Source organism: Podarcis vaucheri (genome assembly GCF_965113315.1).
Source record: "Podarcis vaucheri genome assembly, chromosome: 8".
In the NCBI taxonomy this organism is placed as follows: domain Eukaryota; kingdom Metazoa; phylum Chordata; class Lepidosauria; order Squamata; family Lacertidae; genus Podarcis; species Podarcis vaucheri.
In genome coordinates this window covers 91,151,271-91,178,323 of record NC_138766.1, presented here as the reverse complement: position 1 = coordinate 91,178,323, position 27,053 = coordinate 91,151,271, and the positions used below count along the sequence as shown (strand labels likewise).

General features: G+C 45.1%; 1 pseudogene across 1 annotated transcript in view; it reads right to left on the bottom strand.

The window, feature by feature from the left end:
- Window positions 1–11,455: 11,455 nt before the first annotated feature.
- Window positions 11,456–27,053, bottom strand: part of LOC309539766 (tigger transposable element-derived protein 1 pseudogene) — a 247,767-nt pseudogene continuing 232,169 nt past the window's right edge. The window contains exon 2 of the transcript XR_014224546.1: window positions 11,456–12,301. The product of XR_014224546.1 is annotated as a tigger transposable element-derived protein 1 pseudogene (transcript). The remainder of the gene's footprint in view (window positions 12,302–27,053) is intronic.

The following is a 27,053-nucleotide window of genomic DNA, read 5'->3' as shown; positions in this document are numbered from 1 at the left end:
TCGTCCCCTTCTCCATCTTTCCCAACATCAGGGTCTTTTCCAGGGAGTCTTCTCTTCTCATGAGGTGGCCAAAGTACTGGAGCCTAAGCTTCAGGATCTGTCCTTCCAGTGAGCACTCAGGGCTGATTTCCTTAAGAATGGAGAGGTTTGATCTTCTTGCAGTCCATGGGACTCTCAAGAGTCTCCTCCAGCACCAGAATTCAAAAGTTTTGGGGTAAAAAGAGAGCGCTTGGACTTGAAGCTTTAAAGTGTGGATAGCGTGGAGGGAAGGCAAGTGTGGATTAGCTCTCAGTAATGTTCTTGTTTATCCATACCGTCCTCAGCTTCTTCCTTCTAAATCATCACACCCTCCTCTGCTACTTTTTAATGAATATTTATTTCAAGTTGTTCCATGTTAGCTCGAGACGCTTACGATCCTCCCCTCCTATTCTGCCTGGTGCGTTCTGAGCTGTTTAATTTCCCTGTGTTTGTGTCCTCTGAGCATTCCTTTCCCATTATAAATGTTTGATTTTTCCACCTAACTTTTTAAACCGTGCTCTGCTTTCCATTACAGTCAAATTACGATCTCTAACTGCATTTGCTTCCCATTTGATCTCCCTCCTTACATCTTCACTTTTAAATTAATATTTTACAGGTCTCTGAAGGCTATTATTACAGAATCTATTTGATGTTGTACCACCGCAATCAATTTCATTATATTGGATCGCTAGGGGCTGTGCCCTGGCTTGATCTGCTCTCAGCGGCCCATCTGGTTTGGCTTAGCCACTTCCGCCCTTCGGAGCAGGTGGAGTTGCGGGCTTCACGGCCCCACCATGAGTGCGGCGGCTGGAACCCAGCCCCTGTGCGACTGGGGGGAATACCGGTCACATCACTTCCTGGCCAGCCAATCAGCTGGCTCTGGGAGCATGGTCTGCCCTATTTAAGGCAGGAGTGGCTGGGAATCTCCCAATTTTGCCACCTACCAGCTGTTCCTGTTTCCCACCCTCCCACCATATAAGGTTTTTGTTCCTTGACCTTGCTATGGATCTCGGTTGGTCGCCATTGAGGGACCTGGTAGGAATTTTTCCACTTGGGAAATTGGCACCAGCCACTTGGTTGTCGCCTACCTCGTAGCAAATTGTCACAACTTTCCTGGTATTGGCGGTTAGGCATTGGTATTGCTCTGTAGATGGAAGAGGGGAGGAAACGCCATCACCTGCCCCGCATATTGAAGGGTAGCCCGATAAAGGATTCCAGGGGGTGTGGTCCTGTCTGAAGCCTAAGGAGGTGAGGGCCTAAGGCACGCCCCCTAGCGGTGACCCCGGGGGAGTTCCTGGTTGATGTGCATCAGCAGGACTCCCCTTACTGGTGGTTAACCCTTCCTGGACTTCAAGCAGATGGGCTGGAGTCAGATAGTACCAATGCCTAAGCCAATACAGCTTATCACCTGTAACCAATAAACGTTTTGCCCTTATTTAACCCATTAACCTTAATAATTATGTCATGTGTCATTATTTCCACTAGGGGGGGACTTGCTAAACAACCAGTTCTCACAGTGGCCAACCAGAAGCCTATGGGAAACCAGCAAGCAGCACCCAAACCTGAAGACTCTCCCCTCTTGTGGTTTCCATCAACTGGTATTCAGAAGCATTGATGTCTCTCCCCATGGTGGCAGAACATAGCAATCAGGACTAGGAGCCATGGATAGCTTTGTCCCCCATGAATTTGTCCTATGCTCTGTTAAAGTGATCTACATTGGTGTCATGGGACTGCTAAGGAATGCCTTTGAGTCGGGGGGGGGGGAGAAGAGTCAGAGCGGGAACAGTCAGAAGCAGACAGAGAGGAAGTGACGGAAGGGGAAAATGTAGAGAGCCAGGAGGCGGGAGGATCTCTGATGCTGAAGCAGAGCCCCAGCACCACACAGGGAGTTCAGGAACAGACCGAGAGCCTATGCCTGTGCCTTTGGCACAGGAAAGAAGAGGAACTTTTCTACGTATGTGGTGGGAGTGGTGGCCACGTCTTACAGGGCTCATGTTACAGAGACAATGGTTTGCTTGTACAGTGGTACCTCGGGTTAAGTACTTAATTCGTTCTGGAGGTCCGTTCTTAACCTGAAGCTGTTCTTAACCTGAAGCACCACTTTAGCTAATGGGGCCTCCTGCTGCCGCTGCGCCGCCACTGCACGCTTTCTGTTCTCACCCTGAAGCAAAGTTCTTAACCCGAGGTACTATTTCTGGGTTAGCAGAGTCTGTAACCTGAAGCGTATGTAACCTGAAGCGTATGTAACCTGAAACGTATGTAAGCCGAGGTACCACTGTAGTGGGATTCTGGGAAAATATCTATAATGAACCAAAAAAAGATGTTTAGATTTTCATTTGAAAAAAAACCAAAACCCAAATAGAATCTTTTCTCCTAGGTATCATGTCAGAGGAAATAAAAAGAACAGTCAGACCAATATTTCTGTATGCATATACGGCGGCAAGGTTATTGATTGCCAAAAATTGGAAAAGCAGCAGCGTCCCAACTAAAACAGACTGGTTATCTAAAATGATGGAACAAGGGAGGATAAGAGGAGATATGGTGCAAAAAGTGAAGAAGGAGTGGGCCATCTTTAAGGAAGACATCAAAAAACTATGTGGAAAAAGTAGAATTTCTGACAGATACTGAGTGAATCCAGAAAATTATTTGAGTAGGAGAGTAAAGTCAAGATAGAAGAAGATATTAATGAAGTAATGAAATGCATTTAAGGTGGTTGGAAAAATAAAGTAGCGTAACAAGAACGGCTGGAAGTCAAGTCACTTGGTGGGTGTCTGTGTGGGGTAGGAGTGTAGGTATGTTGATATATACAGTATAGGTAGGTATAATATAGAGTAATGTAGGTATGTTTTATGTTATGAAAATAAGGTAGTGTGTTGTGTACGTGTATTGTGTATTTGTGTAAATGTATATGTATATGTATGTGTTTTATATGTTAATAAAATAAAATATATTAAAAAGGGAAAGGAGAAGGTTAAAGCGCAGGGATCAGAGACATCCCATGAAACTTCCCCACTTTTCTGTTGGAGGAGAAGCAGGAGAAGACCACTCCCCGAATCTGAACCGGGCAGGGACTGAGCAACGGGAGCTCACCCCGTCGCGGGAATTCTAACCGCCGACCTTCAGATTGTCAAGTCCTAGGCTCTGTGGTTTAACCCACAGCACCACCCGCGTCCCTCTGATACTCTTGTTCAATTCATCTACGTATAACCAAACAAGGCTACAGCTGAATCATGCCTGACAATTCAAGAACAACATCAGCAGCAACCACCACAACCCGAGCAGTTTCAAATGAGGGCTTCATATCTGTTTCCTTTTCAAAGGGGCTATTTTATGTTCAGTGAGATGGCAGAATATCCCTATGTAGAAAGTCATTAAATAGTCAAGAGAACAAAGGAATAAGAGCTCATCATGGACTCTGGTTTTCTGCACAGTCTGCTTTAAAGCTCATCAGACACAGAATCAAGTCCTTATTTCAACTCAGGCTGCCATTGGGGGGAAATGTGAGAAATCACTGCATGCCATGAAGCCTGTTATTAGATGGAAAGCTTTAGATCTGGGTATTGGGTGACTTTGTTTTTTTCTCATCCCTAAGCCTTCTAATTAAATAGCATTTAAGTGTGAGAAGTGGTTCGCACAGAGAGCGTCAAGAACACTTAGCCGAATGTATAGCTTTGTAGTATTGAATTTGCTCTCCTCAAATGCAGTTGACGTTTCAGGACAACAAGAACAAGTCTGGGCTGATGGGAAGATGAAGATGTGAAAAGTACAGACATTTGCAGCGTATGCGTTCTCTGGAACTAGGCAGTAAATTATAGTATTTTTTACAAGGGGCACCCTATTCAGACATACAATGGACATAAATGTATGCTATGACAAAACCTGTCCCTGCCATTTCTTGAATTTCTTTCCTCCAGTTCTTACCTTCATTAGAATTCCAGTGTATGTTTCTGAGCTTGCCTGATCATTGCAAGGTGCTTGAGACTGCTGTGGATTCCCCTCCTTTCCATTAAACACTTCAGCAAAAATACATTTATATCTCACCTCCCCCCCCCCGACAGCTCAAGGTGGCATATTATTGGCAAAACCTATTGGTGTTTCGCAACTTTCTGACTAGTTGGAGGACCTTAGCCAGACCTAGCAGAGTAAACACAAAGTTCACGAAAGCAATTGGCAACTTGACTGCAGACAGGATGGATGAAGCAGAACCAGGAGTTAACCTTGCAGTTAGGTGTTTATTATATACAGTGGACTATTTACAGGAACAGAACAGAACACGGATCTTTAGCTAACTCTCTCATACACGTCTCACAACTCTCAACCTCCAACACATACACTTTCCAGTTAGTAGGCCATTAAACATTATTCCCGTGAGAGAGCTTGACCAATCATGGAGCTGTCTCCATGCCTCTGTATCACCAGACAGACTTACTCCTTCACATTGCTTTGGCTGTCTGCCAAACTCGAATTGACTCTGTGTGAGTAGCTGCACGTATTCAGATTCCCAACACATATATGGTTTCCTGCAATTAATTCTCACAACAACCCTGTGAGGTACGTTAGGCTAAGTGATGGTGACTAGCCCAAGGTCACCCAGTGAGCTTCATGACAAAGTCAGGATTTGATCCCCGGTCTCCCGGGCTTTCGTCTGGTACTCTAACTATTATGCAATACTGTTCTTCCTGCACTGTGCAGCCTCCCTGGCTGCTTCCACTTCCCGATCCAAAAGAGCCTCATGGATCACTTCCCGATCCAAAAGAGCCTGTGGGGAATGGGCGGGTTTGATGAAGGGAGATGGAGACAATTTTGGCTTGGAATCCCCCAGAGGCCTACCCCTCAATGAGAAAGGAAAAAAAACTAAGAAAGAGACCAACAAAAGACAAGGAAAAGGGCAAGTATAAACAAGAAGAAGAAGAATTGCAGAAGGGACATGGAAGAGACTTAAGGGCCTCAGGACATAAGGCTTCCAGGTTGATGGACTAGATGGAATGGACAGTAAGGACTGACACGACCCGAGACCAGGATGAAAGGACGCTGGATGAAAATTGGAAGAGAACTTATAAAGAAAATTTTCTTTTTAGGGAATTGGTTAAAAATTAATGAATATTAGGGAAAATGTTGAAATGAAACTATATGACTTTAGCAGAAATGATATCAGGAGTAATGTATATTTGATAACTAAGATTCAAACTTTAAGGTATTTTAGGGCAAGATAAGGTTAAATAAATTAGGGTAATGTGATTAATAGAATATGGGGAAAGATGGAAAGGACTTGTTGAGCTAATTATTAGGTTAAATTAGGTTAGGATAATTTTTTTAACAAAAATTGAGAAAGATGGAAATAATTTGCTGAAATAACTAATTAAACTAGAATACAAAAAGGGAGGTGTGAGGAAGTCAATGAAACAAGCAAATGGAAGTTTTAGATATGTAATTTGGGATTCGTGTTGTGTTTCTTTTTATCTTTTTGTTGTATTGTTGTATTGTTGTATTGGTTTTTGTGTTTTTTCTTTTTTATATATGTATTATAGTGTTGTTTTTTAATGTCCCCCCCTTCTTATAATTCTGAAACTACTAATAAATATGATTTAAAAAGAAAAAAAGAGAAAAAAAGAGCCTCATGGGAGGAGACAACCTCTTGATACCTTCCTCCTAGGTTTTAACTGAATCCTTCGGGAACTGACTCCAAAGAACCTGAGATCGGTGTGCTTCCTGTATTTCATATATATATATATATATATATATATATATATATATATATATGCAGGTTTTGGTGTCTTCGGGTGTCTTCCCGTGTAAGAGTCGGGGTGTCTGTGCGATGTTTCGACGAGGTCTCACTCGTCATCTTCAGGCTGGTGCTTTCGGCTTCTTGTTACTGGAACAGAGCAGGGTCTGGTGTTTGAGTTCCTATAAATACTGTTGAGGGGTGTGGTGTATAGCCTCCAACGTTCTGGGCAGAGAGGAAGTTCCTAGATTAGTGTGCCTTTTCTTCTTTTGTTCCTTAATTACTTGAGGGATATCTTGGGTGATTTCATGAGTGATATTCTGAATATCACTGGGTGGGTCATTAAGTGTAGATTAGTTGCTAAAGCTTTCGTGTCTTGACCTCTTGAGCTTGTGAAGAGTTTTTCTGAGAAGATGGCTGTGCTGCATTTAGTTGTGCTCTGGCTTGGCTTCGTGTATAGGGGCGAGCTATGGTTTTGTGCCTTGTGCCAGCCAGATCTGTGTAGGGATTGCAGGGGGGTGCAGCATCCGGAGGTGCCACTATAGTTTGGTTACTGGATGGAGTCTGTAATATGTCTGTGGAGAGGGTCTGGGTTTGGGTCTGGTGTGGTTGATTGGTGACGGCGTTCTGTGTGCCTCTGGTTCTGGTGTCGGTTTTTGTGGGGAGGGCTAATTTCCAGATGTCTGGCAGGCGGGACGTGTCGTCACGCTTGTTCATGTTGTGAGGGTGTTTCTCTATCTCGATGGCTTCCATGATTATTCTCTTGTGGTGATGTTCCATGTTAAAGAGCAATTTGGAATCTGCAAAATTAATTTCGTGTCCTGTTTCTTTCATGTGTTGGAAAAGAGAGGAAGTTTTTTCTTCTTTTTTGACGGCATTCTTGTGTTCTGCGATACGTGCATTTATTCGTCTGTTTGTTTGTCCAATGTACGTGGCTGGGCAGACTTTGCAGGGTATTTCATAGACCCCTTGGTTTTCCAGCTGGATTTTGTCTTTTGGGTTTCTGAGGATATTGGCTATTTTTTGATTGGTGCAGAAGGCTGTTTTGATATTGTGTTTATGGAGGATTTTGCTGATTTTGTCTGTAGTGCCCTTGATATAAGGAAGGAGGGCCATGCCATTGTTTTCTTCTGTGTCTTGGTTTTTGGGGGGTGTTTCTTTTTGGATTAGCTCGCCCATAGCTCGCCCCTATACACGAAGCCAAGCCAGAGCACAACTAAATGCAGCACAGCCATCTTCTCAGAAAAACTCTTCACAAGCTCAAGAGGTCAAGACACGAAAGCTTTAGCAACTAATCTACACTTAATGACCCACCCAGTGATATTCAGAATATCACTCATGAAATCACCCAAGATATCCCTCAAGTAATTAAGGAACAAAAGAAGAAAAGGCACACTAATCTAGGAACTTCCTCTCTGCCCAGAACGTTGGAGGCTATACACCACACCCCTCAACAGTATTTATAGGAACTCAAACACCAGACCCTGCTCTGTTCCAGTAACAAGAAGCCGAAAGCACCAGCCTGAAGATGACGAGTGAGACCTCGTCGAAACGTCGCACAGACACCCCGACTCTTACACGGGAAGACACCCGAAGACACCAAAACCTGCATATATATATATATATATATATATATATATATATATATATATATGCATGGTTGCCTTTGAAAGATGAAAAGAAAAAGTCCTAACTTTTTAAAGAGATGAATGAACAGCTGTCAGGTGCTTGGTGGGCAGCTTTCCTCGCCTCTTCGCTTTAGAGGAAAGACCAGCCCAAGATGCAATGGGAAGTGTGGGCACCCAGGGAGGCTGCAGGGTGCAGGCCACTAAAAGGAGGTTATTTGTAGAATGCTAAAAAAGGACCCTTGCAAACACCCTCCAGACATATTGAATGTAAGACAAGTGTAACAAAAATCCAGCACCCTGCCCTAGAACAATTTCCCCAGAATTTATCTCCCTTTTCGGTAAATTTGGAATTGTCAGTAAAACTGCAAATATCAAAATGCCTTTATACAAATCTATGGTGGGACCACATTTGGAATACAGTGGTACCTTGGTAATCAAATGCCTTGGTTCCCAAACGCCGAAAACACAGAAGTAAGTGTTCTGGTTTTCTAACGTCTTTCGGAAGCTGAACATCAGATGCGGCTGTCGGCTATTGTTTCTGGGGCACCTGCACCAATCAGAAGCTGCACCTTGGTTTTCGAACATTTCAGAAATCAAATGGACTTCCGGAGTGGATTAAGTTTGGCACTTTTCTTTTGCTATTTATTTTGCATTTTTGTTTTTGAGGCTTTTTCGGTTCATTTGTTTTTGTGACTGTGTGGAACCCAGTTCAACTACTGATTGATTGATTGATTGTGTGACTGAGGAAATGGATAAAAGCCCCCCCCCCATCCAAACAATGACTATCATCAGTGCAGGTAAGAAAAAATAATAATTTTAATTTTCATCATCCACAATATTTATTTTATAGTACAGTGCATGGATTAATGCTTTCATTTTATGGATCAATGGTCTTGTTAGATAGCAAAATTCATGTTAAATTGCTGTTTTAGGGGTTGTTTTTAAAGTCTGGAACAGATTAATCCATTCTGCATTACTTTCTATGGATAAGCACACCTTGGTTTTGGAATGCTTTGGTTTTGGAACGGACTTCTGGAACGGAGTAAGTTTGAGAACCAAGGTGCCACTGTACTGTGTACAAGGTGCCAGTGTGGTGTAGTGCTTCAGAGCGGTAGACTCGTAATTTGGATTCGCCTCTCCGCTCCTTCACATGCAGCTGCTGGGTGACCTTGGGCCAGTCACACTTCTCTGAAATCTCTCAGCCTCACTCACCTCACAGAGTGTTTGTTGTGGGGGAGGAAGGGAAAGGAGAATGTTAGCCGCTTTGAGACTCCTTCGGGTAATGATAAAGCGGGATATCAAATCCAAACTCCTCTTCTTCTTCTTCTTCTGTTAGAGGATTGTGAAGGGATCAAGTGAAAGCTCTTCTGCTAATTCTCAGGCGGTTGTGTTGGAGGCATGGGTGCTGACTGGCTAGTGACTGTGTCGTGGGTGGCTTAGTTCAGCAGAGGTTATTAGCACATGTACGGTTGTAGTTTCGGCCCAGTATACCTGAAGGAGCGTCTCCACCCCCATCGTTCTGCCCGGACACTGAGGTCCAGCGCCGAGGGCCTTCTGGCGGTTCCCTCATTGCGAGAAGCAAAGCTACAGGGAACCAGGCAGAGGGCCTTTTCGGTGGTGGCGCCCACCCTGTGGAATGCCCTCCCATCGGATGTCAAGGTGATGGACAACTACCTGACATTCAGAAGACATCTTAAGGCGGCCCTATTCAGGGAAGCTTTTAATGTATGATATTTTAGTGTTTTTTGGTTTCTGTGGAAGCCGCCCAGAGTGGCTGGGGAAGCCCAGCCAGATGGGCAGGGTACAAATAATAAATTATTATTATTATTATTATTATTATTGTGGTTCCGAATGAGCCACCCTGAGGCATTTACCACTCTGCCCTGACAGCTGCTGATAAGGTCAGTCTTCCCCAACAATTTGCCCTGCAGCAATGATGGGCAGTCAGTCCCTGCTAGAGATCCATTCTCCCTCCCTCCCTCCCCCTCCCCTCCCTGCCTGAGCCACTGCTTAAGCTCAGCACCACAACTTTTCCTTCCAACGTCTTCCCTCCCACTCCATTATTAGCAGAGTGCTGCAGGAGGTTTCCTTCACCCAAATTCAACCCACAGAAAGCACTGCCTTTCCCTTGTTGGAAAATTAGCAGGCGAGTAGAGGATTCGTGGGGGGGGGGGGGGACATGGATTTTGTGCTGAACCCAGCAGGCAGCAAACATTGCAGCAACATTCTTCCATCTGTCTTGCATTCTTTTTTAAAATCCATATTTCTTTGCTCCCAACCCCTTACTTTCAGCTGGGCTACAGAACTGGGCTACAGTTTATATAAAGTTTTGGTCCTCCATAGCTTCTCATTCTTGGTTCTCCACATTTCCATGTTCAACATTCCCATGTTCAAATATATAAAAGGATGTCACATAGAGGAGGGAGAAAGGTTGTTTGCTGCTGCTCCAGAGAAGCGGACACGGAGCAATGGATCCAAACTACAAGAAAGAAGATTCCACCTAAACATTAGGAAGAACTTCCTGACAGTAAGAGCTGTTTGACAGTGGAATTTGCTGCCAAGGAGTGTGGTGGAGTCTCCTACTTTGGAGGTCTTTAAGCAGAGGCTTGACAACCATATGTCAGGAGTGCTCTGATGGTGTTTCCTGCTTGGCAGGGGGTTGGACTCGATGGCCCTTGTGGTCTCTTCCAACTCTATGATTCTATGATTTCCAGATCAGTTTACTAAAGAAGGAGGAGTAGAAGGAGGTACTAATGAAAATTCAATCTTTTCGGCTGAATGTCCCATAATATATACATTTTTGTATGCAATTTCCCCTAAGATAAACATATTTTTGCCAAAGCAATTTCCCCTAATAAAAAGTGCTTTTGTATTGTAATACTGTGGTATCTCGGGTTACATGCGCTTCAGGTTACAGACACTTCAGGTTACAGACTCCGCTAACCCAGAAATGTTACCTCGAGTTAAGAACTTTGCTTCAGGATAAGAACAGAAATCGTGCTCCGGTGGTGCAGCAGCAGCAGGAGGCCCCATTAGCTAAAGTAGTGCTTCAGGTTAAGAACAGTTTCAGGTTAAGAATGGACCTCTGGAACGAATTAAGTTCTTAACCTGAGGTGCCACTGCATTGTAATTATTTTATTTGCATTATTCATTATTATGATTGGCACTGCTATTTGACTCCATATGGCCCAGGGCTGTTCGCCACATGGCCCAGGGCGGTTCACAACACTGTAAAATGCAACATTAAACGCAGCATTAAAAACAGTTTAAAACAAATTACAGTCAGAAGTAGAGTGGGTCCTAAAATGCATATACAGTGGGGCCTCGCAAGACGAAATTAATTCGTTCCACGAGTTTTTTCATCTAGCGAATTTTTCGTCTTGCGAATCACGAATTCCCATAGGAATGCACTGAAAATCAATTAATGCGTTCCTATGGTCAAAAAAAGTCCAAACAAAGCCAAATTTGGTACAACAAGAGTTTATTAAGTGCTCTTTAAAGTCACACATACTGTAAAGAGCATTTCAAAAATTGAAGGAACAATAAATTAAGTTTCTAAACATGACAGAAAAACATTTAAAAATCAACAAAGTGTACAGTACATTTTCTAAGACTCTGGGGGACCACTCGAAGAAGGTTCCTCTTCCACTCTTTGCTTCTTGCTGAAGAACCTGTCCATGGTCTGCTGCTTCATCCGCCTTTTCAGCACCTCCCTGAAAGGCGACATGACCCTCGTATCAAAAGTGTTCACAAGGTCATGTGCCACGTGCTTGTCAGGGTGGTGCCGCTGTGCAAAAGCCTGCACATCCTTCCACTTCAGGTAAATGTCCCTCAGTTCTTTGGAGGACAGCCATTCCTCAGTTGCTTCCTCCTCTTCCAGCGAGGCCTGCTCCTGCGCAGCCTCTGCCTGCAGTTCGACCAGCTCCTGGGTGGTCAGCTCGTGGTCGTGCTCCTCCACCAGCTCGCTGATGTCCTCCTCTGTGACCTCCAGGCCCATGGTCCTCCCCAAGGCAACAGTGTCCTGCACCACTGTTGACTCTGGTGCATCAGAGTCACTTGGTGCCACACAGTCCGGCCACAGGCTGTGTCAAGAGCAATTCAAATTTCTCTGGCTGATCCCGTTCCAGGACGTGGTGATCATCTTCAAGCAGGTGACGATGTCGAAGTGGTCCTTCCAGAATTCCCGCAGGGTGATGGTGGTGCAATCAGCCACCTCGAAGCATCGCCTGAAAAGCTCCTTGGTGTAGAGTTTTTTGAAATTGGCGATGAGCTGCTGATCCATCGGTTGGAGCAGTGGTGTGGTGTTAGGCGGCAGGAACATGATGCTGATGAAGCTGAACTCCTCCAACAAGTCCTCCTCAAGGCCTTTAGGATGAGCAGGAGCATTGTCCATCAAAAGCAAAGCCTTCAGCGGCAGGTCGTTGTCCAGCAGGTACTGTTTGACAGCAGGGCCAAAAGCATGATTGACCCAGTCCACAAACAGCACACGTGTGACCCAAGCCTTACTGTTGGATCGCCACATGACACTTAGCCGCTCCTTGTTGACCTTGTGTTTCTTGAAGGCCCGTGGGTTCTCCGAGTGGTACACCAGCAGGGGCTTGATCTTCAGGTTGCCGCTTGCGTTGGCATAGAAGAGCAGGGTCAGACGGTCCTTCATGGGCTTGTGGCCAGGCAACTTGGCCTCCTCCTGTGTGATGAAAGTCCTTTTGGGCATCCTCTTCCAAAACAGCCCGGTCTCGTCGCAGTTGAAGACCTGCTGTGGAATGTAGCCCTCCGTCTTCACAACCTCCAGGAACTCCGCTGCAAAGTCTTCAGCCGCAGAAACATCAGAACTGGCAGCCTCTCCATGCCAGAAAAAAACACACAAGCTTCCAGATTCTTGCAAACCCCTCCCCAACTGTTCCCCCAGCCACCCAGCACACAGAAATTCAAACTCAGAATATTTTTTTTAAAAAAAACACAGCAGAGTGCCCCAATGGTCACAAAAAATCATAAAAATGCAGAAAAAAACAAGCTTCCAGATTCTTGCAAACCCCTCCCCAACACCAAGTCCTTGAATTCCAAACACCCCAACCCAAAATCCAAAACCCCCCAAGAAAGTTTTAAAAGCTTAACTTACCAAATGGCTGCAAAAGAAGTTTTGGAAAAGCTTCAAAAATCACCAAAGTCTTTAAAAACCTCAAAAAAGGCTACTATGTACACTGAGTTCTATGAGTTGCTCCTCGAAGTCAAGTCGCAACTGTATTAACAGTGTTAAGAAAAGGAAACAAACTTGCAAGACGTTTTCGTCTTGCGAAGCAAGCCCATAGGGAAATTCGTCTTGCAAAGCAACTCAAAAACGGAAAACTCTTTCGTCTAGCGAGTTTTTTGTCTTGCGAGGCATTCGTCTTGCGGGGCACCACTGTATGTGCACACTCCACCCTGGAATGTGCATGGATTATTCTGCACATTTTTTGGCTGGAGAAGTGTATCACAAGATTCGGACAAGTGCAAATTTCAAAGAATGGCTGTGTTTTGGTTCCTATATTGTTTCAGTACGGATCAGTTGAATACGTTTGCTTTTAAATGTGAACTGAATTTCTCTCCCATCTCTCTGATTACCCTACACCCCTTTTTGTATATGTGTGTGTATATACATAAACATACTAGGGACTGCCACCTTCGCCACCCTCACCTACCCACCAAAACTTTTGCCATCCCCACTTCCCACACAGAAAGCTGTTTCCTGAAACACCTCCCTGACCCCTGCTAAACAGCTCGCTTGGGCCACCAGCACCCCATCCTGCTCACTCAGTTGCTTGCCTGCCAGCATGCAGTTACATAAGCTGCAGTGTGATAACAGCCTTACGTTTTTATGTATATAGGAAGATAGGTTCATGCATAGATATAGGCACACACACTGGATTTCCACCAGACAGTACCTTTCCTCAGAAATTTTGTTGTTGTTTGTTGTAATTTCAATACTTTATTATGAAGTTAAAATAACAGCCTAGTAGGAAATACTGAATGTTTTTATACTGCTTTCCCCTTTCCCCTTTATTTTATATTTCCAGCAGCGTTGTCATTTTAACTTCATAATAAAAACATGTTTTTTCTTAGAATGTTTTTATTTATTTAAATAATGTACTTCAATTACCGATATTTCTGTTGGTCCCCAAGTGGGAGGATAATAAGCTCTCTGCTTTTCCCCTTTGATTTTTCTCTCTCTCCATATTCCCACTCACCTTTTCCATCTCCAAAAACTGAGGGATGGGATGAAGAGAGAGAGGGAGAGAGAGAGAGAGAGGCTGCTAGCATATAAAAAGAAGGGGCTAAGAAACAGTGGAGTCCGTCTGTCTTTCCCTCACACCCATAAACACATCCCACGCTGTCTGCTCCCTTCCATTTTCACATCTCTTCCCCAGACTTAATAATTCAACTTCTTCCCTCTTTACCTCCCCTCTCCTTCCACTCTCCTTTGAAAAGGAAAAAGCTCAGGCCATCTTTTCTTTCCTTTTAAAAATGTGTTTATTCAATACAACAGAACACAGAGGCGTTACCACAAATCAAAGAAACACTGGGTTGCTTCGCTTCTAAGCCAAGAGGGGCAGGAGGCCGCAGTATATAGCCTGCCAGCTGGAAGCCCCAGGCCCTGACCCCAATTGTTCCAAGGGAGGCATATAAAATTCTCTTGATCTCAATTCTTTTCATCCAAAGTCCCTGATCTTGTTTGCAAAACAGCACGAAGGTGTTCGCAGCACAGCAGTCTTTCCTAACTGACGTAGAGACTTTGTTCAGGCAGCTTCATGTGTTTGGTCCATTAGGTTTTTGGTCCATATCTGTTTTCCCTCCCTTGTTCTCTTCACAGGTCACAAATGCACAAGGAAGGAGTCTGGGTTAATGGCACAGCCATGTGCACGCATTATCTCCCCTCCCTCTTTCTTTGCACTGCAATTTAATCATTGCACGTGCAGCACAGAAAAGTGTGATCGTGTGATCACACCAATTTGTGTGCTGTTGTTTTAAAAACCAGTGTTTGCGCGTATGAGCTAGGGCTGGGTCGAGAAGTTGAAGCAAGGATGCTTGGATCGACGAGCATCCCTGCTCAAATTATTCCGAGCGGAATTGAGGCGGGCACAGCTTGCTGAAAGCAAACCCCCACTCACCCACCTCATCACCCCCTTGATCCTGCTCACACACTTCAACACATAAGAACTAAGAGGGGCCTGCTAGATCTGGTCAATGGCTCGTCTAGTCCAGCCTCCTGTTCTCACAGTGGCCAAGGGGAAATTCGTAAGCAGGATCTGACCTCAAGAGTTCTCTCCCCTCCTGTAGTTTCCAGCAAGTGGTACTCAGAGCACAGCAATTGTGGTTAGCAGACGTTGGTAGCCTTCTCTTCCATGAATTTGCCAAGTCCTCTTTTAAAGCCATCCAAGTGTCAGGAAAAAGCAGCAATGCGAAAGCCAGCTGCAGGTGTCTGGAATGCAAAACAGGATGTTGATGTCTGGGACTGTACTATTGGAACAAAGGGGCAGTCTATTCACTGTACTGAGCACCGGATGTTAGCTCAGAGTGTCATCTGACCTGTACTGGAAGTACAGGGGTGGAGTTTCTCACTCTACTGTTGGAGTCTGGAGAGTGCAGACACGTTTCTCTGTACTGCTGGAATGACAGAAATAAAGCAATGTAAATAGATTTCTGTCTGTCTCTTTTCCCCTCCCTGAGGGAAGCAGGGGAGAGGGAGGAGGTGGCGTGTCCCTCTCACGCTGAGTGGGATCGCCGGAAAGACCTTGCCTGTATCCTGCCGGGAGACGCAGACGGGGAGGTCAACAGGATCTGAAGCCAAATGCCTGGAGAAAAGGCCAGTGACCTCTGACTGCGGCTTGAGTGGCTATCACTGCCTCCTGTGCAAGTGAGTTCCAACCAGGATCACAGAAACCCCCTGTTAAATCTCCCATGTGTCACCCCACTCACATACATCCTGATCCAGATGGCTGGTCATTCACCCAACAATGCAAAGCTGAACTATGTGGCCAGCATCATGTTTCATTTGGCAGTAAGCCTGTTCCACAATTTCTCACTGTGTGATAGATAATAGCAGCGCTTATTTAATTTCATAGCAGCGGAGGACGCTGCTGTATACTGAGTCAGGCTGCTACTGCATCTAGCTCAGTAGTGACAACACGGACTGGCAGGGTCTCTGCAAGGGTTCAGGCCAAAGCTGTCAACGTTTCCCTTTTTTAAAAGGGAAATCCCCTTATTCCGAATAGGATTCCTCGCAAGAAAAGGGAAAAGTTGACAGCTATCAACTTCAGGCAGGGAGCAACCCCCAGCCCAACATGGAGACGTTGTTAGGGCTGAACCTTCTGGATGCAAAACAGAGCTTCTTCTTCAGCGATCACTCGTAGCCGAGTAAGAAAGTCTTAGAATCATAGAATCATAGAATCATAGAGTTGGAAGAGACCACAAGGGCCATCGAGTCCAACCCCCTGCCAAGCAGGAAACACCATCAGAGCACTCCTGACATATGGTTGTCAAGCCTCTGCTTAAAGACCTCCAAAGTAGGAGACTCCACCACACTCCTTGGCAGCAAATTCCACTGTTGAACAGCTCTTACTGTCAGGAAGTTCTTCCTAATGTTTAGGTGGAATCTTCTTTCTTGTAGTTTGGATCCATTGCTCCATGTCCACTTCTCTGGAGCAGCAGAAAACAACCTTTCTCCCTCCTCTATGTGACATCCTTTTATATATTTGAACATGGCTATCATATCACCCCTTAACCTCCTCTTCTCCAGGCTAAACATGCCCAGCTCCCTTAACCGTTCCTCATAAGGCATTGTCTTCCATAAACACAGTTTTAACAATGAGTTCGTAAGTGACTGTGGAGGCCCATTCTGGATCCACAGCTCCTTCCACAGTGGGGACATTGGTTTCCGGGCGGGAGTTGATCACTGTGTGGATTTGCCAAGCGTGCCTTTCTCTTAGCACGTTTCTCCCTTGCGTCCTGCGTTCGAGTGTCTTCAAAGCCCTTTAGTAAAGACTGTTCTCCAATTGGAGCGCTCACAGCCAAGTGTTTCCCAATTGTTGGTGTTCCTTAAAAGAAAGGTGCTACAGCAAAACACCATCTGTAACAGGAGCCCCCTGATCTTTTGGCCATTCTCCTTTTATTGCAATTCCCAGGCGGCTCTCATTACTCACTGCTCCAGGCCAGGCATTCTGTACATGGTCAGAGGTGCACACCTCCAATGTGAATGCTGGCAAATCCCAGCGACCCAATTAAACCCTGGAGAGAGGTAGCCAAAAAGCACATCCAGGAAAGGTTTAATAAATGGAACACAGTCTCACTCTAATTATAAGGGAGTTTGTTTGTTTGCTTGCTTTTTAAAAAATGAGACTTCTTGAGCATTGTGCTCAGTCAGAAGAGACTGCGGGGAGGTTACCTGGGGAGAGGAACCCACTGTTTAGTTGACAAAAGCAAGGCGAACAATGGATTAAAATGTTTCCTGTCTGGACAGCGGAGATAAATCGCAGAGGGAGAGGATACAAAAGAAGGAGGGCAGAGGTGTGGGGTTATGGATCCCCAGCAAGCGACATAATCATTCCCCACAGAGCACTCCAAATACTTGGCTGTTTAGTCACAGAGTTTATGCAACCGGTCTCAGGACCAACCTGAAAAGCCACCTCTCAGGGGTAAAACATCTGCCCTGCATACAAAAGCTTGCAGGTCCAACCCCCAGCACCTGAAGAGAAGACTGGGAGAGACTCCTTGCCTGAAACCCTGGAGAGCTGCTGCCAGTCTGGGTAGAGTAGACCATGCTGAGCCAGTGCTCTCACTCAGTATACAGCAGCTTCCTATTGTCCTGTGATCTTAGCCTCAGAAACACTGGCAATGGAGAGCATGCAATGTACCCCACATGCCGCAACAGAATGTTGCAGCTGATGAAACAGAACCCCAAAATAGTCATCCACTGGCACATTGAGAAACCTTTTGTTTAGAATTTGCTCCCCTTTCCCCAGGAATAAGAAGAATTTATCTTGATACAATGGGGTGACATTTTCTCCTGAATATTTTCCTTTCTGCTATTTTCTTCTGAATAGACATTCAGAAGTTTATATGTGACAGACAGACCATCACTTTGATAGTGCTTACAGAAGACACAGGGATGGATTCCTCCTAATTCACAGCATATGTTCCTAGGCCTCTTGAACACCTGAGAAGTTGGGAATATGCATCCCCTAAAACCTAAGCAGGTTAGCAAGCAGCCAAGGGAGAACATTTCATCCAACTGTATTCGGAATAGCTACAGGAGTTTGGAAACCCAAAGGCTGCAATTATCTTTGTTGATTTGATTTCATCTGATTGAGGGGGTGGGAAAGAACTGTCAAAATCCACCCCATCACTGTACACACACAACCAATATGCATGTTCCAAAAAAAGAAAAGAAATAAAAATCAAATCGAATGTATCAACAGAAGTATAATATCCCCATCAATGGAAGTAATAGCACCACTTTATTCTGCTTTGGTCAGACCACACCTGGAGTCCTGTGTACAGTTCTGGGTAGTACAGTTTCAGAAGGATATTGACAAGCTAGACGCAGGAGGGCAACCAATATGATCAAGGGTCTGGAAACCAAGCCTTATGAGGAGTGGTTGAGGTAATTGGGTATACTCAGACTGGAAAAGAGGTGATTGAGAGGAGATATGATAGCCATCTTCAAATATCTCAAGGGCTGTCCCATGGAAGATGGAGCAAGCTTGTTTTCTCTGAGGTCCAGCACTGAGGGCCTTCTGGCGGTTCCCTCACTGCGAGAGGCCAAGTTACAGGGAACCAGGCAGAGGGCCTTCTCGGTAGTGGTGCCCTCCCTGTGGAACGCCCTCCCACCAGATGTCAAAGAGAACAACAACTACCAGACTTTTAGAAGACATCTGAAGGCAGCCCTGTTCAGGGAAGCTTTTAATGTTTGATGTATTACAGTATTTTAATATTTTTTTGGAAGCTGCCCAGAGTGGCTGGGGAAGCCCGGCCAGATGGGCAGGGCATAAATAATAAATGATTATTATATTATTATTCTCCTGATCTGGAGGGCAGGACTTGAACCAATGACTTCAAGCTCCAAGACAGGAGATTCTGACTAAACATCAGGAAGAACTTTCTGACAGTATGAGCTGTTCAGGCAACACGACGTCCATGTATATACGCAATAGACAATCTTTATAGAATTCCTTCAAACCATAACAAGTACAAAATGAAATCATCAGACTCAAAATTTCTGAAAATCTTTAAAGGAAGCGAGGTACCAGACTTTGTACAATGAAAGACAAGCTGTGAAGCTTTGTGTATTCAGCAAATATGATGTCCAACACTGAACATCGATTCCGGATATTGACTACCATTTTGTGGAATTCTTCGTCAGCGTGGTGGGAGGATATAGAATTGCTTCATAAACCCATCTTATTTTAAATGAATGTATGTAAATGAAAATATCATATGCTGTGGAACAGTGCTCATGTAATAATGTAGTCACTGTTTGAAGGAATTCTATAAAAGATTGTCTATTGCGTATGTACATGGTCATCGTGTTACCTAGACATTGCTGACGTTCTCTTTGCAACACAGGGGTTTATTTGGTTACCTAGTATTAGCTGTTGGACAGTGGAACTGTCTCCCTTGGGAGGTTGTGGACTCCCTTTCCTTGGAGGTTTTTAAGCAGAGGTCATCTGTCTTGGATGCCTCAGCTGAGATTCCTGCACTCTACAACCAAAATGGTCAAAGGCCTGGAAACGATGCCTTATGAGGAACGGCTAAGGGAGCTGGACATGTTTCGCCTGGAGAAGAGGAGGTTAAGGGGTGATATGATAGCCATGTTCAAATATATAAAAGGATGTCAGATAGAGGAGGGAGAAAGGTTGTTTTCTGCTGCTCCAGAGAAGCAGACACGGAGCAATGGATCCAAACTACAAGAAAGAAGATTCCACCTAAACATTAGGAAGAACTTCCTGACAGTAAGAGCTGTTCGACAGTGGAATTTGCTGCCAAGGACTGTGGTGGAGTCTCCTTCTTTGGAGGTCTTTAAGCAGAGGCTTGACAACCATATGTCAGGAGTGCTCTGATGGTGTTTCCTGCTTGGCAGGGGGTTGGACTCGATGGCCCTTGTGGTCTCTTCCAACTCTATGATTCTATGATTCTATGATTCTGCTTGCCTTCAGAATGGAGAAATGGCAGGAAGTCAAGAGAATGATTTGGGAAAGGAGATTCAAGCAGAAAGGGGGTGGGCTGGAGAGAATACTTTGCACAGAGACACAGTGAAGGATTGGGTTTGAATACCCTATGACTCCAGGATGTTGAAGAGCAGGGGAAGTGAAAAAATGCATTGTCAGCGGGAAGACAATTCACAAGTTTGACTTCAATAAAGTGACTCAACCTTTGTCTGCAGATTGCAAATTATAATCCTCTTTCTCCAAGACAGATCTGCTCCTGTAGTTTTCAATAGGCTGGAAAAAAAGAAGGCTTTCAGTTGACAAAATTAAATTTTAGAACCAAGGTTTTGCATTGGTAGGAGGTTTTGTTTCCCAAAGTATTTGTTTCTGTCAAGATCTCAGCCTTGATTCTATGTGGAGTTGCTGCTTCGCACGTTCTCAGGAGGTCTCTGTGCTTTAGTGTGAATAAAATGATGAGTGAGAAGGTTAAAGTTTGAGTTGCTTTACTTCAGTTTTTTGAGGGCAACTCCAACCATGCTGCCTTGAAACAAATGGAAGTGATGGCCACCAACTTAGTTGGCTTTAAAAGAAGATTAGATAAATTCATGGAGGAGAGGGCTATTGAATGGCTACTAGCCACAATGGCTGTGCTCTGCCGCCACAGTTCTAAATACCAGCTGCTAGAAACCAGAGGAGGGGAGAGGGCTCCCGTTCTTGAATCCTGCTTTCAGGTTTCTCACAGACACCTCCTTGGCCACTGTGAGAAAAGGATGCTGGACTAGATCAGCCATTGGTTAGATCCAGCAGGCGCTTCTCAAGTTCTTAGGTTATTATCACAACTTCCTAAAGGTAAAGGTAAAGGGACCCCTGACCATTAGGTCCAGTCGTGGCCGACTCTGGGGTTGCGGCACTCATCTCGCTTTACTGGCCGAGGGAGCCGGCGTACAGCTTCCGGGTCATGTGGCCAGCAGGACTAAGCCGCTTCTGGTGAACCAGAGCAGCGCACGGAAACGCCGTTTACCTTCCCGCCGTAGCGGTACCTATTTATCTACTTGCACTTTTGACGTGCTTTCGAACTGCTAGGTTGGCAGGAGCAGGGACCGAGCAATGGGAGCTCACCCCGTCGCAGGGATTCAAACCGCTGACCTTCTGATCAGCAAGTCCTAGGCTCTGTGGTTTAACCCACAGCACCACCTGCATCCACCACAACTTCTAGCCATCAACAATTAAATAATCTATTTTTCAGTGTGAAGTAGCTTCTAGAGTAGGGATTGAGATGAAGGGGAGACGGCTTTACCCATTTCCCACAACCAGACCCTACTTACCACCCATGGGAGCTTTCCTTCTGATGCAAACAGCAGCCATGGGAGCCTTGAAGCAGTTTGGGGGCTGGTGAAAGCGAAGTTCCCTACCCTCTCCAAAGCCTAGGCAGTGTGTATGGAGGCCCCCGGCTGCCCAGGCAATAATGCCTTGCTGATATGGACCAAAGACAAGCAGAACAATACATCTGGCACCAGCTTGGCTGCAAAACGTGCCAGAAGAAGGCGTACAAGATGCCATTCAACCATCTTAGAGACTCCACTCTGGATTTGGGTAGGGCTATCTCCTCAGATTTTTCTTCTCCTGCTAGGTGGCAGGTATGGATTGTACCTCAAAGCTTTCTCCCAAAGCCTTTCTCACACATGAGTACAGTCATACCTCATGTTACGTTTGCTTCATGTTACAGTGGTGCCTCACAAGATGAAAAGAATCCGTTCTGTGATTCTCTTCGTCTAGTGGTTTTTTTCGTCTTGCGAAGCAAGCCCATTGAAGGATTAGCGGATTAGCGCTATTAGCGCTATTAGAGGCTTTTAGAGGCTTTTAGCGGCTTATCTGCTGATCGGATCAGCTGATAAGCGGCTTAGCGGCTTAGAAAAAGGGGGGAGGGGAAAAAACCAGCAGGAACTCGCAAGACATTGTCGTCTTGCGAAGCAAGCCCATAGGAGATTCGTTTTGTGAAGCACCTCCAAAACAGAAAACTCTTTCGTCTAGCGAGTTTTCCGTCTTGCAAGGCATTCGTCTTGCGGGGCACCACTGTATGTTTTTTCAGGTTGTGTCCTGCAGTGACCCGGAAGTACCAGAAAGGGTTACTTCCAGGTTTCGCCGCTCGTGCATGTGCAGAAGCACTAAATCACGCTTCGCGCATGCGCACAAGCGCCAAATCATGCCACGCACCTACGCAGATATGGCACTTCAGGTTGTGGGATTTTTATGTTACGAGCGGGCCTCCAGAACGGGTCCCATTTGCAACCAGAGGTACCACTGTATAGCCATTAGACATCAGAGGTTTAGGATCAGAGTTCCTGCACCTCCTATTTACTTTTAAGGGTGTGTGTGCAGAAGCAGTCATATTGCATGGAGAAAGGGTGCTAGTAGCATCTTCCCAGTACTCACTTAATCTGAAACTCTACGGTAAGGTGTTCCCATGGTTGAGTACCTGGAAGACCTTTGCTGATCCATCTTTCTGTGCCAAGTCTCAAATAGCCACCATGTTTCTTCATCTGGTGAAGTAAAATGGTGGAAGAGTCAGGACAGAGAAAACAATGTCCTTCTTTACAGTGAAGCTACGGAAGTCTTTGCAATAGACTCCACCTTGGACAGGTTTAAAAGGTGGTTAGACCAATTCTTGGAGAATAAGGCTATCAATGCCCGGTCACTGCAATGGCTATGGTCTGTCTCCATTGTCAGAGGCCGCATGGCTCTGGATGACAATTGCTGGGAATCACAGAGTTCTGTTGCACTCTGCTGGACTTCACATAGGACTTTGACGGCGTCAGCCACCTGATTTGGTTATTGAATGTCGAAACCATAGTATGATGTAGCAATGGAGCTTTTTCAAACAACAAACAATAGCATCATTGAAGCAGGTGTGTGGGGGTCTTCATATATTTGTAGGAAGCCCACTAGACAGACAAGTGTAGGGCGAGTGTCATCGGTGGATGAAACAATGAATGTAAATTTTGCCTTTGTACAGTAGACTGGTTTCTGCCTTCACCCACACACTTCTCTTTTCCCTCCATCTAGGCAAGCACAAGGCATTGTTCCATTTCAAGGACACATTCTAGCCAGGCAAAAGCACTCAAGAACAGTAAAAAAAAAGTATGGTGAGAAGGTGATCTGGAGAGAGGGGGTGTAGTGTATAACCGAGAAGGAGGTAAAATCTAAGGGGAGTCATAGAGGATAGTTACAGAGGCTTGGAAGCCAATTTTTGGCTCCAAGGCCCGATTTAAAATATGCATATTCTGTCATTTGGTGTGTGCTAATGCACCTTACAGAAAAACTCCAAAAACAGGTGTTGAAATCCCAAATCAGCAAAAGAGCAGCCCACTTCCGCAAAAGCAGCAGAAGACTACATTTGTTTCGTAAACAGAACGAACAATAATTCAATCCCTGCCTTTTGCATTAAAATAAAGTGTTCTCACAAATGCAAATATTCTAAGCTAATGCACTCTGCATGTGATGGTACATTTCTATTACTGAATTAATACCCTCATTTTATTACCGCGCAATCTCTGGGTTCAAGTCACACCACCAGAGAGAGAGTGAGTGAGAGCGAGAGCGAGAGAGAGAGAGAGAGAGGCACAAAGCTAATAAGGAAAATTGGTTTGTTGCTTCTCTTGATTAAACCTCCCTTGGCTTGAGCACGGCAGGCAAGTGATTATAAGTGGATCATAATCAATAGCTCATTAATATTATCCCTGCCCACTCGTTCGCCCGCTGCGAAAATTAGGAGATGGCAAATTTCAATGGACCGAGAATTTCTTAAAGGGGGAAACAGTCTCGGGGTTGTCAGAAATGTTTGCTCCGAAACCCTTGAAATAAAAGTGTGTGATGGAGAGCAACTTTGGAGCTGCCATTCATCAGCACTGCGCCAATAGCAACCATAACAATGAATGTAAATCATAGCTGCTCTCAGCCATCATGTTTAAGCTCAGCCTCTGAGCTCTGCACCCACTCATCTCTCAGGTAGACCCCTGCCTGGAAGGTGTGGGTGTCTGACAATGAGGGACAATAGGCCACTTGCATCTCGAAGACAGAAGTGGAACAAATATCAGCATGGGTTAAACTTTTGAGTGGCGCAAGCCAAAGAAAACATTCTATGGCCTAAGACATTCTGAACTGTATTTCTGGTCTATAACTCAAAAGGGGTCGTTATTGTTGGTTTTTTATTATTAAATATTATAGCCACCTATGCATTTTCTTAGCCTTATGCCTTACCCGCTATTCCACCCGCTATGCCTTACCCGCTATTCCCTCCACAAAAGCATTGCTTGAGAGTGTACAGTTAGCTTGCCCAATTGACACAATGAGCTATTTTCAGTCAAGTTTTCTTTCAGTTTCGAGGTGACAATTGCAGAGCTACTAGCGTGTGGGACGTACCCCTTTGTGAAAACTATTCCTTTGGCAGCGGGGATTTTGTCCTTCTGAGCCAAAATTGTGTTTACGGAGGAGGAAAGTGTAAGCTCTTGGGGAGGTGAAAATGTACATGCGGTGCATAATCTATGAGAGCCGAGTTCAAGTTTTGCATCTGCCAGGAAATCACTGTGTGATCCTGGAGAGAACAATAAGAGTTAGCATTATAACTGAGAACCAGTGTGGCACAATGGTTAGAGTGTTGGTCAGACCTCACCTGGAGTACTGTGTCCAGTTCTGGGTACCACAGTTCAAGAAGGACACTGACAAACTGGAACGTGTCCAGAGGAGGGCAACCAAAATGGTCAAAGGCCTGGAAACGATGCCTTATGAGGAACGGCTAAGGGAGCTGGGCATGTTTAGCCTGGAGAAGAGGAGGTTAAGGGGTGATATGATAGCCATGTTCAAATATATAAAAGGATGTCACATAGAGGAGGGAGAAAGGTTGTTTTCTGCTGCTCCAGAGAAGCGGACATGGAGCAATGGATCCAAACTACAAGAAGAAGATTCCACCTAAACATTAGGAAGAACTTTCTGACAGTAAGAGCTGTTCGACAATGGAATTTGCTGCCAAGGAGTGTGGTGGAGTCTCCTACTTTGGAGGTCTTTAAGCAGAGGCTTGACAACCATATGTCAGGAGTGCTCTGATGGTGTTTCCTGCTTGGCAGGGGGTTGGACTCGATGGCCCTTGTGGTCTCTTCCAACTCTATGATTCTATAACCTGGGAGATCAGGGTTTGAATCCACACTATGCCATGAAGCTCACTTTGGACCAGTCACCATCTCTTAGCCTAACCTACCTCACAGGCAAAATAAAAAAAATTCCTTCCAGTAGCACCTTAAAGACCAACTAAGTTAGTTCTTGGTATGAGCTTTCGTGTGCATGCACACTTCTTCAGATACACTGAAACAGAAGTTGCCAGATCCTTCTATATAGTGAGAAGGTGGGGAGGGGTATTACTCAGAAGGGTGGTGGGAATGGGAGATTGGCAGATAGCTGAGATGAGCCTGTTGACGACTCTTAACGACTGCAATAGGTCTTCCAGGAAAAGGCAAGGGGTGAGAAGGTGAGAAATGGCTTAGTCATGTATAATGAGATAAGAATCCAATGTCTTTGTTCAGACCAGGTCTCTCCATGGTTTTAAGTTTGGTAATGAGTTGCAATTCAGCAGCTTCTCTTTCCAGTCTATTTCTGAAATTCCTTTGTAGTAAAACAGCTACTTTGAGATCTTGTATAGAATCATAGAATCATAGAATCATAGAATCATAGAGTTGGAAGAGACCACAAGGGCCATCGAGTCCAACTCCCTGCCAAGCAGGAAACACCATCAGAGCACTCCTGACATATGGTTGTCAAGCCTCTGCTTAAAGACCTCCAAAGTAGGAGACTCCACCACACTCCTTGGCAGCAAATTCCACTGTCGAACAGCTCTTACTGTCAGGAAGTTCTTCCGAATGTTTAGGTGGAATCTTCTTTCTTGTAGTTTGGATCCATTGCTCCGTGTCCGCTTCTCTGGAGCAGCAGAAAACAACCTTTCTCCCTCCTCTATGTGACATCCTTTTATATATTTGAACATGGCTATCATATCACCCCTTAACCTCCTCTTCTCCAGGCTAAACATGCCCAGCTCCCTTAGCCGTTCCTCATAAGGCATCGTTTCCAGGCCTTTGACCATTTTGGTTGCCCTCCTCTGGACACGTTCCAGTTTGTCAGTGTCCTTCTTGAATTGTGGTGCCCAGAACTGGACACAGTACTCCAGGTGTGGTCTGACCAGAGCAGAATACAGTGGCACTATTACTTCCCTTGATCTAGATGCTATACTCCTATTGATGCAGCCCAGAATTGCATTGGCTTTTTTAGCTGCCGCGTCACACTGTTGGCTCATGTCAAGTTTGTGGTCAACCAAGACTCCTAGATCCTTTTCACATGTACTGCTCTCAAGCCAGGTGTCACCCATCTTGTATTTGTGCCTCTCATTTTTTTTGCCCAAGTGCAATAGAATGTCCTGGGAGATTGAAGTCTTCTCCTACTGGTTTCTCTGTTTTGTGATTCTTGATGTCAGATTTATGTCTGTTTATTCTTTGGCGTAAGGTTTGGCCTGTTTGTCCAATATAGAGAGCTGAAGGACACTGTTGGCATTTGATGGCATACACAATGTTAGACGATGAGCAATTAAATAGTCCCGAGATGGTATGTGTGATGCATCTGTAACTACCTCACAGGGTCTTTGTGAGGATGAAATGGGGAGGAGGAGAACCGTGTGCACTACCTTGAGCTCCTTAGAAGATACAGCTGGTCTATAAATGTAATAAATGTGTTCATAATAAATAGGGCAACAGAGTTCAGAGTACCCTACATATAAATTACTGCAATCCTTAGAGCCACCATGTGAGATAACTCAGTGTTATTGCCTCTATGTTGCAGAATAAAGACTGAAAACATGACTTCTCTAAGGCCATCATATGGAGGCACCTGGGGCGATGACACTTTGGCCACCTCATGAGAAGAGAAGACTCCCTGGAAAAGACCCTGACGTTGGGAAAGATGGAGGGCACAAGGAGAAGGGGACGGCAGAGGACGAGATGGTGGGACAGTGTTCTCAAAGCTACCAGCATGAGTCTGACCAAACTGCGGGAGGCAGTGGAAGACAGGAGTGCCTGGCGTGCTCTGGTCCAGGGGGTCACGAAGAGGTGGACACGACTAAACAACTAAACAACAACAACAACAGGGGTGGTGACAGGGATGTGAACGGGAGTGGCAGAGTTGTCCCCATTCTCCATCTCACACAATGGTAATTAAAGGAATACAGTGACACTAGGAATTGGTGAAACTGTCAGTTTTGGCTTCTTGGTTTTATTCCCCCCCCCCCCGTCCTATGCTCGTTTTCAACACTGGTTTCACCAGTATTTTAGTGAGAATTTCACCTGATGTTCACATGTTGACTGGCTGGCTCAGTTGGCTAGAGCATGGGGCTGATAACACCAAGGTTGCAGGTTCAATCCCCGTACGGGAGAGTTGCATATACTGCATTGCAGGGGGTTGGACTGTATGATC